We start from the raw sequence: 21,748 nt of genomic DNA, 5'->3' as shown, positions 1-21,748 counted from the left end.
GAGCCCTTCTCAAGATGCTCTTTCTTTTGTCTACTCAGAACTGGAGCGTAGTAATAGCGGAGAATACTCGTGAGTATTCGTGAGTCATTGAAAACTTCGGATTTTTTTTTTATTATTATGAATTAATACTTACTAACGGAATTTTTTAACGGAATTTACTGGCATATTTCCGGGAAAAGAAAGGGCATTAAAAAATATCTTAAAGTCTCAACGCTAAGATAGGTTTGTTTACAACTGTTTCCTCTTGTCAAGCCCCAAATAGACACGGCATGTTGTCACTTTTTGTCTGCGAGCTGAATCCTATGCTGTGGTTTTGCATATTCTTTGAGAAAGCCCAAATTCTAGTAAAACCTAAAATTAGCATGTTAGTCAGAGAAGAGCATGCCCGTGTGTTCGTTTACTCCTTCTGAAGATAAATGCACTTTGTAGGAGCCGTTTCAGAAAGGGAAATAGGCGGCCTTAGCCTGCATTAGTGGGGGTACTTGGGGCTGCGGTTCGCCCCCTGGAATCGCCGCGGCCACCCTAAGAATGCCTCAAGGCTCGGCGAAACCTCCGTGCTCCTTGGATCTTCAGGGAAGATTAGACCCCTCTTATGGTAGACGGCTTTTGCTTAAAGGGAAAACATAACCTGGCATTCAGATGACTTCCAGAGTTGTTCTTTTTCAAGTCGGTGTGCCCACATTTGATGATTTACTCTGCGTCTGATTTTCGTTGGCTCCGCGAGGGTTTATTAAGCCTTCAGTTCTGCATTGGCACTATGAATCTGATCTAAAGACGCTACTAGCCAGGTTGGTTCAGCGGGCTTCAGTGCATTTAAAAAAAATTTTTTTTTTTTTTAAAGTTTATAGATATTGAAGTCGTTATCAGGGGACTTTTCTCTCCTTGAGAGATTTTAAGAAAGTCTTTCTCCTTTCCAAAGATTTTTTGAAAAATCGGATTGTAGGGAGGAGGAAAAGCTTGGGCATTTCAAGAAAGTGCCAGTTGGCAGTTCCGAAATTGACCTCGCTGCTGGGTATTCAGACTCAGCTCTTGGGGGCACGACCCTGCCATCACCAGGAAGTTTGCCCTGATGTCTTGGAGATGGGAAAGTGTGACAAATAAAGTCGCGGTGGCACACCAGCCGTTTCATGCGGATGCCTGGCCGTCCGTGTGCTGTCGTCCCTTAGTGTTAGCCCACTTAATGCCGTATTGTGTGAGTCTCTCCTAGAAATAGAGCATTTGCCATTCTGTTAAGAAATTAAAAACGACTCGTACTAAATGAGTTGCTTGGGTAAATGAATTACAAAATAATTCAACATATAACCACCGATGTACAATTATAAAATAAGCCACTGGAGGTCACTGTTGGGAGAAACGTGGCTTCAAAAATATTTCCTGTCACAGAAGCAGAGAAGAATGTCGTCTTCCCTATTTTCCTTGGTTGTAATTACACTGTGCTGGCACGATTTGTTGTTTTGATAATGGTTTTCTTAAAACCTTTTTTTTTTTTTAATTCCCTGAAATCCAATAAGGTATAAAATGAGCATTCTTTTTAGGGGAGTCACGTGCTCTGAGGTGCTCTGTGTAGAAGACAATATACATGCTGTAATTGAATGTGTCTCTGAACGCAGCTCTGTCCTGGTCTCTGGCTACCTCTTATGTGTCAATGATAGTTTTACTTTTTTCAGCCTCTTTTTACTTAGGATGTACTTTGTATTCTTATTACACACTCAATAAATGAAAGTACCTACGTGAATTTGGTTTGCCAAGGACACTTTAGATACTAAAGTTGGAGTCTTTGATCACCACGTGACAAAGGTGGATATTGATAGTTCTTCAGTGTCAGATAAATATTGAAATGAGTGTAAATCTAAAGGTTCAAAGAGGCTGGACCAGTTGTGTTTGATAATTTCTCGGTGATCTAACCTTGGTAGCATGATTTGGAGCAGTTGAAGTTATGATGAAAGAACTCATATAGTATAGATTGGCTGATTTGGACCAAGTTTTCTTTAACTCCTGAATATTTGGGAAGTCATTAGTGTATGTGTAACCAAGGCATATCAAACATGTATTTGAAATCTGTTATTACTAAGTCAAAGGAACCCTAGTGGTGCAATGGTTAAAGTGCTCAGCTGCTAACCAGGAGGTCAGCAGTTCAAACCCACCAGCTGCTCCGCAGGAGAAAAGACTTAGCGATCTGCTCCGGTAAAGATTTCAGCCTAGGAAACCCAATGGAGGCAGTTCTTCTCTGTTCTATAGGGTTACTGTGACTTGGAATCGATTCGGTGGCACATAACAACATTACTAAGTCATGGCAGAGAGGTCTTTCTAGTATCCACCCCATCATTTGAGAAACTTGTAGGAGTTTACCAGCAGAATGAGATTTTTGGTGTGAGCAAGAAATCAGCATTGCTCAAGCTTTTTGATGGCTGTTTTTTCCCTAAGAAGTGTTTTAAGAGCACAAATAATCCTTTCAGACAAGACTTTAAAGCTAACAAAAATAAAATATTCTTGAGCACCAACATGAAATTAATGAGAACTGTAATTATTTTTATTTTTTAAAGTAAAGATCTTCCCAAATGAACCCAAGTGCATTTTCAGTCTATTTCCAGCTGGTTCTCAGGAGTAAATTAGCCATTTAGGAGGCCAGCCTGTGTGAAGTTGGTCATAAATCAGTCTTTCAAGGAATAGGACTTGCTTTAAGCATTTGATATCTCGGGGATTAAACACATTTTGACATGAATCTTTTTAATCAGTGTGAAATTTAAAGTCGTGAGGATTCTGCACAGAAGGAGATACGTATTTCTAAATGACCAAGGCCATGTGCTATTTCTTTTTTTTGCTCTGCATTCTCCCTTATCTTTTTGAAGAGAAGACAAATTGAAAGGACAGTATCCTCCAAAATGTGGCCCATGACCAGATATTTTTAAAATATGAACAGCTACCCGACCTACCTTCTAACACTCTTTGAGGATGAGATTTCTGTTACGAGGAGCCATCCTCTTGAATGGAACTCGAGAGGAAAGTTTGAATACAGATTCCAAATTAGGGTTCAGTTTTCTAGAAGTTGCTGTATAGGCAGTTGTTGGTTCCTTCGCTTTCTTCCAATAGACACACAAATGAGGAATGGATAGCTCTCTACCTTGTAATTATCCCAGTGAATAAGAAAATGTCAATATTTTGCTTGCTTATTAGTGTTGTAAATCCACCTCATGGATAGAACTTCACTGAGGAATAGTGCTCACCACCCCTCCCTTATGAACGAAACAATGAAATTAAATTACAGCTGAATTATTTTCTCTGTATAAGTATTGGAAGTATTGGAAACCCTGGTGGTGTAGTGGTGGCGTAGTGGTTAAGTGCTATGGCTGCTAACCAAGAGGTCGGCAGTTCGAATCCGCCAGGCGCTCCTTGGAAACTCTGTGGGGCAGTTCTACTCTGTCCTATAGGGTCGCTATGAGTAGGGATCAGCTCGACGGCAGTGGGTTAGTGTTGTGGGTATAAGTAAAGTACAGACTATAGCTGATAGCTTCTATACTCCACCCCTAAAAGGACTGAAGAATCTGATAGGAATTTCAGTAGTTGATGGTGATTATTTGATACAATGATGACACTTGTAGATCCAAGGATTCAACTTCATGAGTGTGTCTGGTATAACTGACTCATCCCTACACTGTTAAATCTCAGCACTTGTAATTGTCTCTAGAAGCTTCATTCATTTCCAACCCCCTACCAAAGTTACCCTTCTTATTGCCAAATGAATATATATATACACACATATATGTTTATTTTTTATGTATATTTCTGACCCACCGTTGGGAAGGCATACACTTTGAATTACTCTTCTAGGTGTGATTCTGAACTTGACATTGTCCATTGATGGCTCCCCACTTCACACTAATTCCAGAAGCTTGCCTATCAGAAGTCCTTGCCCATGTTTGGGGGTTCAGATTAAGCTTATTTCATTGGCCAGTATGGGAAACAAGCCCCTGATCTTCATATAACACCTAAAGCTTGACCTAAGTGATTAACATTATTAGTACTTTGAGAATTTGTATCAGACTGGGACCCTGTCTTTATTGGAGTTTTGGCCCCAATATGTGTTAACCACTACTCTAGATCATATTTGGTGACAACGCATTAATACAATCCTGTAACATAAATTGTCATACAATGTTACCCTTTTAAAATTTAAATAAGATACATAGTGTGATATAACAGTGAAGCACTTTAATGCATAAACTCTATTAACCTGGCAACACATTTAACCCTAATTATTTGGTGTAAAAATATATGCATACAGAATGCAGGCAGTGACCATAACACTTTGGTAAGTGTGAAACCACAAGCTTTTGGAAGTCAATGTCCGATAGTGTCTTTAACATATGTCTCTTCACAAAGATTTTGTTTTTCAGAAACCATGTCATTTCAGTGGACATAGGTTATTTGTCACTGTTTGCTAGGTGTTGTCAACATTGTTTATTGCCAGGTGAGTACATTCAATCTCAAGGAATGTCATGAGTGCTAAGAGTTTCAGTATAACCTAAAAAGACATTTTCATATTGGCTAATACGGATTAAAATCCTGCTGATGTTTTGACTGGTTGAGATTTCCTTTGTGCCCATACCATGCTTAATTTTTGTCTAGAAAGAATTCAGCCTTCCAAGTTAATCAGCTTAGTTAAGGAAGGACAGCCCATAAGGGGACAAGCCATGGTGCCTGTGAGTAGGGAATCTGCCCTGAAGGGTTTAATCTTAAGAACAAATAAAGAAGTGCTCAGTTTTTCATGCATAAACTCGCTTAGTTTATTGCAAGGTGGTTATGACAGGGTACATGGGTAAGACCTCAGGACGCCCGTTTAGCGTTGGAGAATCAGAAGTGACAACTACACTGTTAGTTTAAATGTTAGAAGCCAAATCTTTAGCCTTCAGGCTTTTACCTTTAGCCAGTGGTCTTGGGGAGGAGACTTGACCACGGCTTGAAATCAGAGGCAGTCCCCTGCAGCTAGGGTCGGAGGTCCCTGTAGCAAGCAGTGTCTTAGCAGGCTTATCCAGTCTTTAGAGAATCAGAGAGACCATCTGCTTCTGTCTTCTCTGAAAATGAGCAGAAATCCACGAGTTTCTGTACCCTGTGTGCTGTCACGTTCAACTATAATTGGTATGTTTTACTGCCAGTTGAAGAATTGTTGTATGACCTATTTATGTTTTGCTATTATGCATTATTGCCAATTAGGGAATTGTTGTATGACATATTTATATTCTTGTTTACTACATGTTTCAAGGCCAAGTTGATTAAAAATTATGGGGATTTTTTAATGACGTGTTTATGTTTTGTTAATTTTCAGAGATTTGATTAACGTTACAGTCTGTTATCACAGAGTGCAGGTGCCCAGCCCAGTTTAGGGAAGTTATTTACAAACTACATCCTGTACTTCCATTATCTCATTTTCAAACTTAGAACAACTTTCTAATGACCTGTAGTTAAGGGCTGGAGAATACTATGGAAATATGTTTATACTTCGAAGTCCAGAAATTTTCTATTTCTGATTTCATATTAAGAGACCTAAGTGCTTAAAAGCATTATAAAAACATCATAACAATGTAAAAAGCATTATAGAAGCATACATGATAGTAACTTACACATATGTTTTAAGAACATTACAGAATCGGATGCCGACAACTAATAGGTTCTTGCCCAGCAGACTAGCAAATTGAAGTCAGCCAGACGCAGGTTGGGAGAACACAAAGGTTTACTCACAGTTTGTAAGCTGGGAGATAGGCAGGGTCTCAGGACGTAAGACTGCCAGCTCCCTGAACTAAGGCAGATTTGCTCCTTATATAGGGAGTGACATACATATTCACGAACAGTGAGGGGTGGGTCTTCAGTCCTGCCGTGCGTGCACAGTCCGCATAATTTTTGTGAATAAGCTTTTTGCGCAAGGTTTTAAAAAATACTGCGCACAGCCCTAAAAAAATGGCGATGGCTCGCCAGTGCAACCACAGGAAGGTCTCTAGCGGGTGAATTTGGCGTTGGTGCGCTTGCGCCTCGGTCTCCTGCCCGGAGAAGAGAGGAAACGTGAGGACTCCACCGGTCATGGTGAGGTGTTGTAAAAGTTGTAAAAAAAAAAATGTAACAAGAGTAGACTTTTCTGAAAAACAGCCATTATGGGATGGTAAATAACCCTCTGCCCGCTTCAATTTGAAAGCGACCGGAAGGTATACATAACAGAACCCGTTTATTGATGAGTGAAGCGCGTTAGGGAAAATGATCACAGAATATCGAGATGTTTCAGTAGCACTTGAGGTTGGACTTTTAAAGAGCTTTCAACAAATTATAAAAACTCTGTCATTCCATACAAAGAGGCAGATTTCCCTGGAGGCAGATGAAACTTCAGCTTCAGCGCTCCTCCTAGGACTATGATAAATAAAATACCCTTATTTATAGTATTTGAATATACTTCCTAGAAACATGAGGGTTGGGTAGTTTTGGGACACTTAGAGAAAACAAAAACGTTTTCTCTGAACTACCTTTATGTACAGACAAAAGTTTAGGTAGCCCACGTGACTGCTACTGGTTGCCGGTAAGTCCGCCCCAACTCACAGGGAGCTTGTTATGTGTAACAGAAGGAAGCATTACAGGGTCCTGCATCGTCTTCACAGTCATTGCTGTATTTGAGCCCATTGTTGTGCTGTTGTGTCAGCCCATCTCACTGAGGATTTCCCTTGTTTTCTCTGACCCTCTGCTTTACCAACCAAGATGTCCTTTTCTACGGATTGGTCTTTCCTGATGACTCCTTCAAAGTAAGGGAGCTGAAGTTTGCCATCCTCACTTCTAAGGAGCATTCTGGTTGTATTTCTTCTAAGACTGCTTTGTTTGTTTATCTGGCAGTTCACAGTATATTCAGTATTCTTCCCCAGTGCCACAGTTTGAATGCATTAATTCTTCTGTCTACAGTTTTCATTGTCCAGCTTTTGCAAGCATATGAGGGAACTGAAAAGACCATGGCTTGGGTCAGGTGCCCCTTTGTCATTGTTTTAGTCATCTAGTGCTGCTATAACCAAGGAATACCACAAGTGGATGACTTTAACAAACAGAAATTTACTCTCGCACAGTTTAGGAGGTTAGAAGTCTGAATTCAGGTCACCAGCGCCAGGGGAGAGCTTTCTCTCTCTGTTGGCTCTGGGGGGAGGTCCTTGCCATCAGTCTTCCCCTGGTCTATGAGCTTCTTGGTGCAGGGACCCAGGGTCCAAAGGTTACACTCCGCTCCTGGTGCTGCTGTCTTGGTGGTATGGGGTCCCACTCTTTTCAGCTCGCTTCTCTCTTTTATATCTAAAAAGAGATCGACTCAAGGTACAACCTAATCCTGTAGATTGAGTCCTGCCTCATTAACATAACTGTCTCTAGTCCTGCCTTATTAACATCATAGGGGTTAGGATTTACAACACACAGGAAGATCACGTCGGGTCTGAAAATCGTGAACATCTACACAAAAGTGGGAATCCTGGCCTAGCCAAGCTGATACACATTTTGGGGGGACATAGTTCAATCTATAACAGTCATCAAAGTGACATCTTTGCTTTTTAAAATTCTAAGGAGGTCTTTTACTCAGTACAGAATGTGTGCTAAGGGCAGAGCCAGGCTTTGCGGGGTCTGAAGCGTCCAGATTTTGGGAGACAAAAGAAAACAAAATGACCATGGGGACACATGGCTTGTGATCCTCTCAGGCCTGAAAGAGCCTCCCAGGGAGAGGGCTGAAGGCTCCAGGGAAATCTGCCTCTTTATCTGGGATGTCAGAGTTGATGAGGCGGTGGGGGGAAAAGCTTTTAAAAGTACTTTATAAAGGATATGTTCACTAGCAGAAAAATCTTAATTAACTGAACAAATTTCAAGCTGAATTTTTCTCTTTAAATCAAAATCAGAGTTTGAATGTGAAAGTGTAAAAAAGCTTAAACAATAGAAGTAATAGATCAAAGGTTTACTTGTAACTCCAGGTTTCTGAATAACAAAGATGAAATTAACTTTTGGATCTCCCCCCCCCCGCCACTTATTTTTTTTTAAGAAAGGTTTAAGGCTTGATTTCAGCATAAAATGCTTCTCAGAGTGACTTCTAGAGGGTTAGTCATGTGGACGGTGATTCAGATAGCAGATTTTGATGTTCAGTAAGAGGCCTTCCCACTTCCACCTGTCACGTGCGGGCTCACTGACCTGTTGATTGCTTAAGACATCTGCTGCCTTGTACTGAATAACTTTTTATAAACTTCATTATATATTTCTGCATACTCCTGAAAGGTATTAAGCTGAATATAAGATCCTTCTTCAAAATATAGACACTGTACTTATTTTTCCAAGTTTGAATTCTACAGCATAGAATTTTATACTTTATAAACGACTCAAATGTTCAAAAAAATTATACGCAGCTTGTAAATACTACAAAAGAGGATACGGTGTGATCTTTCAATGGTATACAGGGCCATGGTTTGATAGGCCTAGCCAGTGATTGCTTAATTACTTACAAGAAATGCACTCATGTTTGAGTTGGTCATTTGCTGTTTGATTAGAGTTCAGACGCTGACATTTTACATGTTAAATTGATGATACTTTTCTGAGGTACAAAAGGTATCTACAAGCGTCTGCGAGTGGATTCACGGTGACCGTGTGAGTGTCACGATAGAACTGTGCTCCGTAGGGTTTTCAGTGGCTGATTTTGGGAAGCAGGCCACCAGGCTTTTCTTCTGAGGCATCTCTGAGTGGACTTGAACCTTTGACCTTTCAGTTAACAGCTAGTCATGTTGATCACTTGCACCATCCACGGATTCCCAAAAGATAACCACAAAGTTTTTATTGCTGTGTGGGACATTAATCGGTTTTTATGTAATTCAGCATTCTCATTCTAACAATCTTTTATAAATGCCTTCAAAATCCAGTTCCTCAGAATGCTCAAATGCCCTTTTACTAGATCGCTGATTAATGAGTTTATAAATATTTGGCATGTATTTGTTCTACTTTGTGTAAGAGTCCTGTTTTTGATTTTCTGAAAATCATACTTTAACATAAATGTTGCACTTATCTGGCAGGTGTCCCCAATGCATCGTATAATAAGTGCTTCATTTGGCTGTTGTTTTACAGTAAATTTCATTTCTGGTTCATGGGAAACTTAACTCTTTGATAATAAAACAGGGAATCTGGTTTACAGTAGAAATAAAAATATCCTCCAAATGATGGGTATTTTCAGTGTGCTAATTTGGAAAATAATTGAAGTATAGAACATTTGACATTTTAAGTAGTTTAAAATTAGAAAACTACATAATTATTAGTTAAATACATCCTCATTTAATAGAGTAGTAAAGCAAAACACAGAAAACTAAACCTCCTTCCAACATCGTAAATCACAAAGGAAAAAATGTGTAATATTTCTTATTTGGGCTATGGCTTTTATTAAATTCTTACTCCATAGTACTTCCGAATGAGATATTCATAAAGACTGTATTACGAACATCTGACTTACATACAACCCGTAGTTATGAACCAAGCCCCATGAAGCCTGTTATATTTAAAACTTGAGGTTCATACAGTGGTTCATAGTAACAAACAGACACTACTTGGTGATGCACACCAAGCATTATTATTACTATATTATTATGTTAAAGATGTTTTAGTGTATCTGGGTGTGTTTCATGTTTTTTATGCATAGTAAAATGCTCTATATACTAAATGACTAAATGACATTAGATATGAACCGTACCTGTTATGACTTATGTACAAATTCTACTTAAAGAAGGATTTAGGAACGAAACTCGTCCATAATCTGGGGACTGCTGAGCAATTAACCTTTGCGCCACCAGGACTCCTTTTGTATATCATTTTAGGGGATATTCAATTATTACAAAAATATATATATATGTACATATACATGTGGAGCCATCGTGTTGCAGTGGTTAAGAGCTTGGCTGCTAACCAAAAAGGTTGGTGGTTTGAATTCACCAGCCACTCCTTGGAAACCCAACGGGACAGTTCTACTCTGTCCCTATCGGGCCGCTACGAGTTGGAATTGACTTGACAGCAATGGGTTTTGTTTTGGTTTATATATGTATATTTTACACATATATATATGTTATGTATATACATACACACATATGTATACACATACCCACATATATATACACACACGTGCACACACATATACCCACACACAACACACACATGCATATACACGTGTATACACACACATACCCACACACACATATATACCCACACACATATGTATGCATACCCCGCACACATATATATACATATACACACACACATATGAGCCCCTGGGTGGTGCAAATGCTTAACACACTCAGCTTTTAACTCAAAAGGTGGTGGTTTGAGTCTACCCAGAGGCACCTCAGAAGAAGGGCCTGGTGATCTACTTCTGAAAAATCAGCCATTAAAAACCCTATGGAGCAGAGTTCTACTCTGGCACCCACGGTGTCATCATGATTCAGAGTTGGCTCCGTGGCAACTGGTGGTGGTGGTGGTGTGATATAAACCACCTGTCTGTCAGTTTGTCATACTGTGGTGGCTTGACTCTTGCTGTGATGCAGGAAGCTATGCCGCAGTATTTCAGATACAAGCCTGGTCACCCACGGTGGACAGGTTTTAGCAGAGCTTCCAGATTAAGACAGATTATGACGGTCTGGTGCTCTACTTCCAAAACTAAGCCAGTGAAAACCCTATGAATCACAGGATATTGTCCAATACAGTGCTGAAAGACAAGCCCCCTAGGTTGGAAGGCAGTGTACAATGGCTGCAACAGTGCATTCTAGCATACCAACTTGTCGAGATGGGACAGGACCAGAAAGTGTTTTCCTCTGTTGTTGTACAACTAACAACAATAGTATTATAAACAGTGTGTCATATTTAAATGCGTATGCGTCCCTAATTATATTAAGATGTGCCTTGTACCTATTGTATCACTTGTAGTTCCATCACCTGACCTAGTGGTTGGAGCCAGTGGAGAAGGAATTTTTAACGTCAGTTCTTTCTTTTAATGTCGTGTACTGTGGGAGCAAGTGCGTGGGTGAAAGTTTCCAGTATGTGGAATCTGTCACAGCTAGACAACTTTGGGTAGACACATGAACTCTGTGGTCTAGTGCTTTTCAGTATCAACCCGTTACTTGTGTTCAAGACCCATTAGAGGGCTTCCCTGGAGCCTTGGTCAAGCGGTGAAACTGTTGTTCATATTATAATATGGGAGTGACCTGCTGCCTTGAGACCTTAAATCTGGTCCTCCCTGCAGTATTTAAAGATAGTGATTAGTTTTTATTTTAAAACCTATAAATCATCAGGCAGTCAGAGCACTTGATAAAGTTAAATTAAATACACTGTTTCAGGAGTAGTATGTTGATGGAATAAGTGGCGAAGTTATCCGTGTATGTGTGAGTGTATCGGAGGTGGGAGATTTTGAGTAGAGAGTACTGATGAGGTATTAAAAACCAATAATTATAAGCATAGCATATATTGGATTAGGCTGAAATCCAGTTAGGTAAAATTGATTATTTCATATTTGCCACCGAACAAGATGGATATTCTCCAGTTTAGATTTCTGATAAGCTTATGAGCAATTAAGAAATGTAAAGACATCTGTCCTGATCCAGTTGAAACTATCGTCTTTTCACATGCCCACGGTGCTTTGGGCTCTATGGTATTAGTATTCAGACATCCGGGACCTGCTATGGTTACCTGCTTCTGAGCCCTGGGTGCTGGTCTTTTTTGAATAGCCCTAAAACGAGGAACGACTGCACGGAGTTTGGTTGAAAGACCTATAGATACAAATAAACACAATTAGCATTAGCAAATAATTCAATCATTTGATGCACCTGAAAGAACTTCATTTTAATCAAAACCTCTATTCTGGAAGAACATATTTTAAGCTCTGTCGACTTTTGGCCTCACAGATTTGGCGGATTTAAGAAAAATAATACATTTCTCTAGATGTCTGCCCAAATATTTGGAGATTTTCAAAGTTAAAAATTTGTCATCTAGCTTTATGTGTGGTATGTTTTGAATATTTAGAAAATTGTTCTACAGAAAGTAATACAACATAAAAAGAAAAAACAACAAACGGTGCGGGTCATGTCGTTGGGCAGGCGAGGTACGCTGTGTCTGTGATCTTAGGCTGCTTCACAAAATTGCATTGCTTTGTGGAAGCTCTGATAAGAAAAGCCTTGTGAGCCTTGACATTTCAAAGCACATCCTTTTCAGTAGCGTGAAATGTGCCATCATTGCTAGAACTTAAAAAAATGGGGAAGGAGGATACGTTGAATGGAGTTTAAAATACATTAAAGAGAGCAAATGCCAAATTATTATTTGCTTTCTTAAAGTCATAAGGAAAATTTCTGAAAAAAATGTCAGACATAGAACACGATGCAGTGACAGTGTTTAGAGTGTGTCACCTAATAACAACAACAACCAGTTAAAACCAAACCAGTTGCATTCGAGTTGATTCCAGCTCCTGGCACCCCCGCGTGTTGCAGAGTAGAATCACCCCTTAGGGTTTTCAAGGCTGTGACCTTCTAGAAGCAGACCACTGTGCCTTTCCTTTTTGAGGAGCCTCTGAGTGGGTTTGATCCACCAACCTTTACTGTTGGTAGTCAAGTGCTTAACCATTTGTGCCACCCTGGGACTCCTAAATTCCTATTAGAGAAAGTCAAATGATCCATTGTGAACTCTTTGTTATTTTTGTTAGCTGCCATCCATTCTGCCCCAAACTCATGGCGACCCATGCACAATGGGCTCTGACCACTGTGATCCACAGGATTTTCACTGGCTGATTTTGGCCTTTCTCCCTAGCCTGTCTTAGCCTGGAAGCTCTTTTGAAACCTCTTCAGTGTCACAGCAACACAAAGCCTCCACTGACAGGTGGGTGTTTACGCACTTGAGGTGCATTGGCCTGGAATTAAACCTGGGTCTGGTGGTTCAAATACACCCAGAGGTGCCTCAGAAAAAAAGCCCTGGTGGTCTACTTCTGAAAGATCACAGCCATTGAAAACCCTATGGAGCACAGTTCTACTGTGAAACACACGGGGTCACCATGAGTCAGAACTGGCTTGATGGCCACTGGTTTTTTATCCCTAGGGCATAGGGGAGATGCTGGAAGACACTGGGCTCTCAAAATATATTTGTTGAGCAAGTAAAAACATGACTGATTCACTTTCCTTAAAACGTCCAAGGAGCCATGGTAGTGGAGAGGTTAAGCGCTTGGCCGCTAACCAAAAGTCAGGGATTCAAACCCACTGGCCACTCTGCGGTCGAAAGGACCTAGCAGTCTGCTCCCATAAGGATTACAGCTTAGGAAACCCTATTGGGACAGTTCTACTCTGTAATATAAAGTCCCTATGAGTCGGAATCGACTGGATGGCACACCACAACCAACAAACATCCAGCAAAATCTTCAGATCTGGCTTTCCTTGACTCAGTGTGTTGCGTGACCATTCTTGCCCAACAACTGTGAGAGGAGGGTCTGGTCTTCTAACTGATCAGGGACAGACCCAGGGATTGATTGTGGCTTATCTTTGAGAAAGACCAAACCCTGGTGGTGCAGTGGTTAGGAGCTTGGCTGCTAACTGAAAGGATGGCAGTTCAAATCCACCAGGTGCTCCTTGAAAACCCTATAGGGGCAGTTCTACTCTGTCCTCTAGGGTCACTATGACTCAGAATCAACTCGGCAGCAATGAGTTTTTGGAAACCCTGGTGGTGTAGTGGTTAAGAGCTACAGCTGCTAACCAAAAGGTTGGCAGTTTGAATCCACCAGGTGCTCCTTGGAAACCATGTGGGGCAGTTCTATTCTGTCCTTTGGGGTCATTATGAGTCGGAATCGACTTGATGGCAACGGGTCTGGGTGTTGGATCTTTGAGAAGGTGCTCTGACTGCATCACCTTGATAAGAAAACAAATTTCACTATCTATTTAGACAATTAGTTTAACATCTATTGAAAAAACGGTATTATAGAAAGCACTAGTTTTTAGACTCTTAACAGCTTCATGTAACAGACATGTCTGCTGCCCCTGTTCAGTTTTAAACTTTCTGAAAACAGCACTGTGTTTCTGTCCCCACAGTGCCCAGTTTATGGCATTCAGCAACTATTTATCAAATAAATGAAAAAATTAACATATTTAGAATATACCATTTTGAAAGAATATGGAAGACACAGAAGATCTCCATGTGAGTGTTATAAACATTTTGTGAGTAGCCTAGTCAAAGTAAATTTTCACGTGTGATCTGAAAACTGGGACCTCCAACTGGTGAGCCACTTATCCCTGGAAAGGGTCATTGGCTGGTTTTGAATATTTCATTTTCTTTCAGTAGCAAAATGCATATAACATCATTTCTGGCCCCAGGCAGGACCCATGTTACCAAAGTTGCCTGGAGCCCCTGAGGGAGACCTGAAAACCTTCAGGTGGCAGGGACACTACCGTGAACCAAAGAGCAGCATAGAGGAGGCCTCCAGGCAGGTGCTATTAGACAAAATTACTGTATCTAGCAACTCAACAGCCGTGGAGTGGGTTAGGCGGATACTAGGCCCCTGGGTGGCAAAAACCGTTTGAGCACTAACCTACAGTTGGCAGTTCAAACCCATCTAGCAGTACCATGGAAGAAGGCCTGGCCATCTGCTTCCATAAAGAATACAGCCAAGAAAACCCTATTGAGCAATTCTACTCTGTAATAAATGGGGTTGCCATGAGTCAGAATCGACTCTACAATAGGATTGGGTTTTTTCTTTTAGGAGTCCCCGGGTTGCGTGAACAGTAAAGTGTTCAACTACTAGCCACAAGGTTGGCAATTGGAATCCACTCAGAGGTGTCTTGGGAAGACATGACTGGCGATTTGCTTCTGAAAGGTCACAGCCTTGAAAACCCTATGGAGCAGTTCTGTTCTGCACACATGGCTTTGCCATGAGTTGGAACTGACTTGATGGTAACTAACAACAACTGAGAACCCAAGTCTTATCTGAGCCATGCTCTATATTCAGGTCTGTAATCAGGGTGAGACTCTTGGTGGCTGAAATGATTAACATGCTCAGCTGCTAACCAAAAGGTTGGAGGTTCGAGTCCAGCCAGAGGCACCTTGGAAGAAAGGCCTGGTGATCTACTTCTGAAAAATCATCCATTGACAACCCTGTAGAGCACATTTCTGCTTTGGCACACATGGGGCCACCATGAGTCAGAGCTGGCTCAAGGCCTACCGGGTAACATGGATGCCTGAGAGGACTGCATAACTGGAATTCCCCGGGAGCCCTGGTTTGTAGTATCTGGTTGATGCTAGAGGCTGCATCTCATCCAGCTGGGGAGGGCCTGATGAGAACTAGGTGGTAGGGACTCAGGGTTAGAATGGAGAGTGCATGGCAGGCAGAGACTGCGGGGGGCGGGATGGCCAGTGCGCCTGGGTGGGTGGAGGAGACAGCTGAGTCTGGACCTCTCCCTGATACTTAGGAGGCTACTTTCACTCGGGTCACAGTTGGCTCTGGACCTGGGAGCTGGGGACTTTGTTTCCCTCTGTGCTTGCAGACCTGACCCTTCTGGCTTGGACAGGGGGAGTTCTGAGTCTGTTCATGGCCCGTCATTGTTGCTAGCAAAACCTGCTTTTATCTTTGAGAATTTTTATGATTACCTATATGTTTTATAATCATATGACATTAGTTATGATTACAGTTTCTTGTAGATGGCAGAAGATGAAAGGCAGACTCGTTGTTACTTAAATCTCCAAGCAAGTGAAGTCTGCAGAAGGGACCACATGAGGGACTGCACCCAGCAACAGGGTAACAGCAAGCTGGAGTTGTAGGAGACGGCTGATACATGGCAAGTGGGTGGGTTAGTTAGGTTTTGTGGACTTGTATGGATTGGTATTTTGGTAATTCCATAGACCCAAGGACAAAGAGGCCTCCTGGGGTGTTGGAAATCTGGGGGCCTCTGATGCCTAACTGAGCAGCCCAGGAATTAGAAACTGATGGGGAAATGGTGGGGTGTGGGCTTAGCTAACTTACTGCAAAAGAGAATTGAGAGGTTTTTAGCCATGATTTCAAAACCAGACCAACACAACATTTGTGAAATATTGTATTAAAAAGGGCATGATGACTTGCCATGCTATCCCTTAGTGAGTATCTCCATTTCCAGATGAAGCTTGTTTCTAATTTTATTGTCAGAAGTGCGTAGAAGGGGCACAGTGGAGGTATGTAAGTGAAGATGATTCCAGCAGTATTCTTTCAAACAGGAACTGTTGTTGGCTTGCGGCCTGTGTTGTTGTGTTACTAGTTGCCATTGGCCCCATGTGTGCAGAGTAGAACTGCTCCATAGGGTTTTCAAGGCTGTGACCTTTCTGAAGCAGATTGCCAGGCCTTATTTCTGAGGCACCTCTGGGTGGGTGTGAGCTGCCAACCTGTTGGTTAGTATTCCAGTGCTTAACCGTTTGTGCCACCCAGGGTAAAGCTATGTGATTCAACAGAATGTGCTAACAGAATAAACCATGCTTTCTTATAGGCAGTAGAGTTTAGTGGATGCAAGCAAATGTCTGGGTTGGATTTTGGTTCCACAGCTTAAGGCCACCTGTGTGACTTGTGTAACCTCTGTGTCTTAGTTTTCTCATCTCTAAAACTATAGGTAAAAGTAGTAACCTCCCCGTAGAGTGGTTATAAAGATTACATTAATTAATACATGTAAATAGTCCCTGGAACATAAATTATCAGTGAATTTTCACCATTATTAATGTTGCTATTGACCTCAAGAATAACACCAGAAATGTGGCCTTGGTTAGTGACCCTGGGTAAAATAACAAAATAAACAATATTTAAATGAAAAATATTTGTACTGGGTATTCCCAGTATCTAAAATGTTATCATTAATGATGTGCTATTAAGACAAGGCTACAAAAGAAGAATATTAAGATGAAACCACCAACTGCTCTGACAGGGATCACAGTAGAGGGGCTCGGACAGTGCTGGCGACAAATGTAGAACAAAATTCAAACTCACACACACAAAAAAGACCAGACTTGCTGGCTTCACAGAGACTGGAGAACCCTAAGAATATGTCCCCCCGGACACCTTTTAAGTCAGTACTGAGGTTACTCCTGAGACTCACCTTTCAGCCAAAGGAATCGACTTGACAGCAACTTGTTTATAAAACAAACAGTAACACCTATATGAGATTAAATGGGCACACCAGCCCAGGGACAAGGACGAGAAGGCAGGAGAGGACAGGAAAGCTGGATGAATGGAAATGGGGAAGCTAAGGTCAAGAAGGCGAGAGTGTTGACATGTCTTGGGGTTGGGAACCAATATCACAAAACAATGTGTGTATGAATTTTGTTTAATGAGAAATTAATTTGCTCTGGAAACTTTCACCAAAAGCACAATTAAAAAAAAAAATATGTATGTGTATGTATTTGTATGGAGGAAACTCTGGTGGCGTAGTGGTTAAGTGCTACGGCTGCTAACCAAAAGGTTGGCAGTTTGAATCTGCCAAGCGCTCCTTGGAAACTATGCGGCAGTTTTACTCTGTCCTATAGGGCCGCTATGAGTTGGAATTGACTGGACGGCAGTGGGTTTGGTTTTTATGTATATGTATATAAAGAAACCTACGGTACAGAATCATAAACTTTTACTGTGTGTTGATGTGTTTTAACTTTCTGTAATATCATACTTCTGTAAGTACTGAAATCCCTCAGGCTTATTCCCCAGATGTCTTTGTCAAGGCAATATGCACCTTAATACCGAAGCCTGGGAGAAAATACCCAGTGCCGTCAAGTCGATTCCGACTCATAGCGACCCTATAGGACAGAGTAGAACTGCCCCATAGAGTTTCCAAGGAGCACCTGGCGGATTCGAACTGCCGACCCTTTGGTTGGCAGCCATAGCACTTAACCACTACGCCACCAGGGTTTCCAGGAGGAAATAGCATATGTAATTAAGGCCTGAACCATATACTTGTTGTAATCTGGCTGCTTTCCTAAAGTCTTCTAGGGAATTTAGCAACTGGATGTTACCAGGTGGGAGCCCCAGGTTCTTACTTGGCATGACTCATACTGGTCTATAAACAAGAGACCGAGGTGGGAGAACAAAAAGCCATCTTTCTATCATTGTACAAGAAAATGGAGTCAGTCAGAGCCTACTGCTGCCAAGACTGCTCGCCAAGGGTGGGTAGGTCAGTTACTTTTAAAGGGGTTTACGAGTGGGGAGTTCATAAAAGTCACCTCAGCAACATACTTAATCATACAATGCAGGTTTACATATAACCTCCAAGCAAAGCAGGATTCAGATGCAAAGCTGAGGGCGTGGGGAGCCCAGCAAAGGAAACAACTCTGCAGTACAACACTGTCCGGGAGGAAGCCATATAAAGAACAGAGCACTGTGGGGGTTCTGTCTCATGGACATCAAAACAGATATTCCACATTCATGACTGTTGAAGAGCGTTAGTCTCCAGGAAGAGCATGCTTCCACCACTGGGTATGCCATCTAGTCCAGATGTATATGCAAACATGAGTGCCAGTCCTTGGGGAGTGAGCAGGACTGTTTGATTCTGAAAGATTCGGTTTAGCTCTATCTCTTGAATTGCTCCTGTTGGGTTTCCTTTCAGCCCACCTGTCACTGCCTTGTTCAAAACCATTCAGAGAACTTTCGCCAGGCTCCTTAATTGAAAAATCGGGAAGTTCAGCTCCTAGAAAACTTATGAGAGACAGATCTTTATAATTTAGTGTATAAATACCAACAATAAAACAATGTTCCCAAAAGTCTACATCTAATTGCCTTATCTTTTACTTTCTGTGCAGCCCTTGATCTCTGTAGTGATCAAAATCCCTACAATTGAACCAAAAAGAAAGGCGGCTAGCACATGTTTTATCTAGTAGATTTGATGGCCTTTTGTGACAGGCATCTTTCTTCAAACCTGTGGGCCCCTGGAAAACCTGAATGCCTTTATGGAAATTTTGTGGATTTTCGCATTTTACATTTCCACAATATTCATATTTTCTCTTTCCAACAACTAATTTGCTCAAATCTGCCTGAACAGATTTATTTTTAAAAAGAAAATACTGTTCCATCTAAGATGCATCAATTGTTCTCAACCCACCTGGAGCAAAGGGGAATGAAGAATAATACCAAAGACACATGGTAATTATGAGCCTAAGAGACAGAAAGGGCCACATAAGCCAGAGACTGTATCAGCCTGAGACCAGAAGAACTAGATGGTGCCCAGCTCCAACCGATGACTGCCCTGACAGGGAACACAACTGAGAACCCCTGAGGGAGCAGGAGAGCAGTGGGATGCAGACCTGAAATTCTCATAAAAAGATGAGACTTAATGGTCTGGCTGGAACTAGAATGACCACAGAGGTCATGGTCCCCAGACCTTCTGTTACTCCAAGACAGGAATCATTCCCAAAGCCAACTCTTCAGACAGGGATTGGACTGGACTATGGGATAGAAAATGATACTGGTGAGGAGTGAGCTTCTTGGATCAAGTAGACACATGAGACTATGTGGACATCTCCTGTCAGGAGGGGAGATGAGAGGGCAGAGAGGGTCAGAAGCTGGCTGAATGGACACAAAATAGAGAGTGGAGTGTGCTGTCTCATTAGGAGGAGAGCAACTAGGAGTATGTAGCAAGGCATTTATAAATTTTTGTATGATAGACTGACTTGATTTGTAAACTTTCACTTAAATACCGTTGGACTTATTTTGTGGCAAGAGGATACATAGTACATTTTATTTGAGAGGAACTAAGAAGAAAAATAAGCGTACTTTTATCTACTATTGTGTCAGTATGAGTGGAATTACAACATAAAGCATTCTTGGTATAACAGTGAATGAATCATGTAGTCTATAGCATGTTTGTCTTTTTTTAAAATTGTACTTTAGATGAAGGTTTACAGAACAAACTAGTTTCTCATTAAACAGTTAGTACGCATTGTTTTATGATATTGGTTAACAACCCCACCACATGTCAGTACTCTTCTTTCTTGACTTTGGGTTCCTTATTACCAGCTTTCCTGTCCCCTCCTGCCTTCTAGTCCTTGCTCCTGGGCTGTTGTGTCCCCTTAGTCTCATTTTGTTTTATGGACCTGTCCGATCTTTGGCTGAAGTGTAAACCTCGGGAGTGACTTCATTATTGAGCTAAAAGGGTGTCCAGGGGCCATTCTCTCAGGGTTTCTCCAGTCTCTGTCAGGCCAGCAAGTCTGGCCTTTCTTTTTGAGTTAGAATTTTGTTCTACATTTCTCTCCAGCTCTGTCCGGGACCCTCTATTGTGATCACTGTCAGAGCAGTCAGTGGTGGTAGCCAGGCACCATCTCGTTGTGCTGGACTCAGTCTGGTGGAGGCTGTGGTAGATGTGGTCCATTAATCCTTTGGACTAATCTTTCCCTTGTATGTTTAGTTTTCTTCATTCTTCCTTGCTTCCCAAGGGGTAGAGACCAGTGGAGGTTCTAAGATGACCACAAATAAGCTCTTAAGACCCCAGATGCTACTCACCAAAGTAGAATGTGGGACATTTTCTTTATAAACTATGTTATGCCAGTTGAGCTAATTGTTCCTGAGACAGTGGTTTCCACAGCCCTCAGCCCAGCAATTCAGTCCTTTTTTTTTTTTTTATGGAGTTCCATGACCTTACTTTGTATAAGTTGTGCTGGCATTGTGTACTGTCTTATCCTTCACCAAAGTTACCACTTATCTATTGCCTATTTAGTGTTTTTTCTACCTTACCCCTCGCCTCCCTTCTAACCATCAAAAATTGTTTCTTTTTGTGTGTAAACTTTTCATGAATTTTTACAGTAGTAATCTCATACAGTATTTGTCCTTTTCTGATTGACTTATTTCACTCAGCATAATGCCCTGCAAATTCATCCATGTTGTGAGATGCTTTGCTGATTCATCATTGCTCTTTCTCATTGTGTAAAACTCCATTGTGTGTATGTACCATAGTTTGTTTATCCATTCATCTGTTGATAGGCATCTAGGTTGTTTCCATGTTTTTGCTATTGTGAACAATGCTGCAGTGAACATGGGTGTGCATATGTCTATTGGTATGACGACTCTGTTTGTTGAAACATCTCAATTGATATTCCGTTAATTCCTGGAACCTTGTTTTTCGCCAATGCCTCCAACAGCTGCAGCAGTATATCAACAGGGAACTTCCAGAAATTCAGGCCAGTTTCAGAAGAGGACGTGGAACCAGGGATATCATTGCTGATGTCAGATGGATCCTGGCTGAAAGCCAGAAGGATGTTTACCTGTGTTTTATTGACTATGCAAAGGCATTCGACTGTGTGGATCATAACAAACTATGGATGACATTGCGAAGAATGGGAATTCCAGAACACTTAATTGTGCTCATGAGGAACCTTTACATAGATCAAGAGGCAGTTTTTCGGACAGAACAAGGGGATACTGATTGGTTTAAGTCAGGAAAGGTGTGGGTCAGGGTTGTATTCTTTCACCATACCTATTTAATCTGTATGCTGAACAAATAATCCGAGAAGCTGGACTATATGCAGAAGAATGGGGCATCAGGATTGGAGGAAGACTTATTAACAACCTGCGTTATGCAGATGACACAACCTTGCTTGCTGAAAGCTAATAGGATTTGAAGCACTTACTAATGAAGATCAAAGACCACAGTCTTCAGTATGGACTGCACCTCAACATAAAGAAAACAAAAATCCTCACAACTGTACTAATGAGCAACATCATGATAAACGGAGAAAGGATTGAAGTTGTCAAGGATTTCATTTTACTTGGATC

Source organism: Elephas maximus, chromosome 9 (genome assembly GCF_024166365.1).
Source record: "Elephas maximus indicus isolate mEleMax1 chromosome 9, mEleMax1 primary haplotype, whole genome shotgun sequence".
Lineage (NCBI taxonomy): Eukaryota > Metazoa > Chordata > Mammalia > Proboscidea > Elephantidae > Elephas > Elephas maximus.
The sequence above is the reverse complement of the archived record's forward strand: the minus strand, read 5'-3'. Positions refer to the sequence as shown.